Genomic DNA, 2,500 nt, shown 5'->3' with positions numbered 1-2,500 from the left:
AGCTACTTCTGCCCATGGTCATGTCAGCTACTTCTGCCTATGGTCATGTCAGCTACTTCTGCCTATGGTCATGTCAGCTACTTCTGCCTATGGTCATGTCAGCTACTTCTGCCTATGGTCATGTCAGCTAACTGTGCCTATGGTCATGTCAGCTACTTCTGCCCATGGTCATGTCAGCTAATTCTGCCTATGGTCATGTCAGCTAATTCTGCCTCTGGTCATGTCAGCTAATTCTGCCTATGGTCATGTCAGCTACTTCTGCCTATGGTCATGTCAGCTACTTCTGCCTATGGTCATGTCAGCTAACTGTGCCTATGGTCATGTCAGCTACTTCTGCCCATGGTCATGTCAGCTACTTCTGCCTATGGTCATGTCAGCTACTTCTGCCTCTGGTCATGTCAGCTAATTCCGCCTCTGGTCATGTCAGCTAATTCCGCCTCTGGTCATGTCAGCTAATTCCGCCTCTGGTCATGTCAGCTAACTGTGCCTATGGTCATGTCAGCTACTTCTGCCTCTGGTCATGTCAGCTACTTCTGCCTCTGGTCATGTCAGCTAATTCCGCCTCTGGTCATGTCAGCTAATTCCGCCTCTGGTCATGTCAGCTAACTGTGCCTATGGTCATGTCAGCTACTTCTGCCCATGGTCATGTCAGCTACTTCTGCCTATGGTCATGTCAGCTACTTCTGCCTCTGGTCATGTCAGCTAATTCCGCCTCTGGTCATGTCAGCTAACTGTGCCTATGGTCATGTCAGCTACTTCTGCCCATGGTCATGTCAGCTAATTCTGCCTATGGTCATGTCAGCTAATTCTGCCTCTGGTCATGTCAGCTAATTCTGCCTATGGTCATGTCAGCTACTTCTGCCTATGGTCATGTCAGCTACTTCTGCCTATGGTCATGTCAGCTAACTGTGCCTATGGTCATGTCAGCTACTTCTGCCCATGGTCATGTCAGCTACTTCTGCCTATGGTCATGTCAGCTACTTCTGCCTCTGGTCATGTCAGCTAATTCCGCCTCTGGTCATGTCAGCTAATTCCGCCTCTGGTCATGTCAGCTAATTCCGCCTCTGGTCATGTCAGCTAACTGTGCCTATGGTCATGTCAGCTACTTCTGCCTCTGGTCATGTCAGCTACTTCTGCCTCTGGTCATGTCAGCTAATTCCGCCTCTGGTCATGTCAGCTAATTCCGCCTCTGGTCATGTCAGCTAACTGTGCCTATGGTCATGTCAGCTACTTCTGCCCATGGTCATGTCAGCTACTTCTGCCTATGGTCATGTCAGCTACTTCTGCCTCTGGTCATGTCAGCTAATTCCGCCTCTGGTCATGTCAGCTAATTCCGCCTCTGGTCATGTCAGCTAATTCCGCCTCTGGTCATGTCAGCTAACTGTGCCTATGGTCATGTCAGCTAACTGTGCCTATGGTCATGTTACTGAATGGGGACCCAGGCTATGGCTCGCACTTGCCCCGGGCAGGGTTCCACGGCCCCGGGCTGGCTCCCACCACCCAGGCCTCTGCTCCCACTGCCCCGGCTTGGGTTCCACGGCCCCGGCTTGGGTTCCACAGCCCCGGGGACAGTTCCCGCCTCCCACCACCCATGCCTCTGCTCCCACTGCCCCGGCTTGGGTTCCACGGCCCCGGGCTGGCTCCCACCACCCAGGCCTCTGCTCCCACTGCCCCGGCTTGGGTTCCACGGCCCCGGGGACAGCTCCAGCCTTTGCCCCGGCTTGGGTTCCACGGCCCCGGGCTGGCTCCCACCACCCAGGCCTCTGCTCCCACTGCCCCGGCTTGGGTTCCACGGCCCCGGGGACAGCTCCAGCCTTTGCCCCGGCTTGGGTTCCACGGCCCCGGGGACAGCTCCAGCCTCCCCGGGCTGGCTCCCACTTGCCCGGGCAGGGTTCCACGGCCCCGGGCTGGCTCCCACCACCCATGCCTCTGCTCCCACTGCCCCGGCTTGGGTTCCACGGCCCCGGGGACAGCTCCAGCCTTTGCCCCGGCTTGGGTTCCACGGCCCCGGGGACAGCTCCAGCCTCCCCGGGCTGGCTCCCACTTGCCCGGGCAGGGTTCCACGGCCCCGGGCTGGCTCCCACCACCCATGCCTCTGCTCCCACTGCCCCAGCTTGGGTTCCACCGCCCCGGGCTAATTCCGACTATGGTCATGTTAGCTAACTCTGCCTATGGTCACGTTACTGAAACCTGGCTATGGTCATGCTGGCCGATTCCGCCTATGGTCACGTTACTGAAACCTGGCTATGGTCATGTTGGCCGACTCCACCTATGGTCACGTTACTGAATGGGGACCCAGGCTATTGCTCCCACTTGCCCGGGCAGGGTTCCAGGACCACGGGGACAGCTCCAGCCTCCCCGGGCTGGCTCCCACTTGCCCGGGCAGGGTTCCAGGACCACGGGGACAGCTCCAGCCTCCCCGGGCTGGCTCCCACTTGCCCGGGCAGGGTTCCAGGACCCCGGGGACAGCTCCAGCCTCCCTGGGCTGGCTCCCACTTGC

The sequence above is a fragment of the Acipenser ruthenus genome, unplaced genomic scaffold (assembly GCF_902713425.1).
Source record: "Acipenser ruthenus unplaced genomic scaffold, fAciRut3.2 maternal haplotype, whole genome shotgun sequence".
NCBI classification, from domain to species: domain Eukaryota; kingdom Metazoa; phylum Chordata; class Actinopteri; order Acipenseriformes; family Acipenseridae; genus Acipenser; species Acipenser ruthenus.
The sequence above is the reverse complement of the archived record's forward strand: the minus strand, read 5'-3'. Positions refer to the sequence as shown.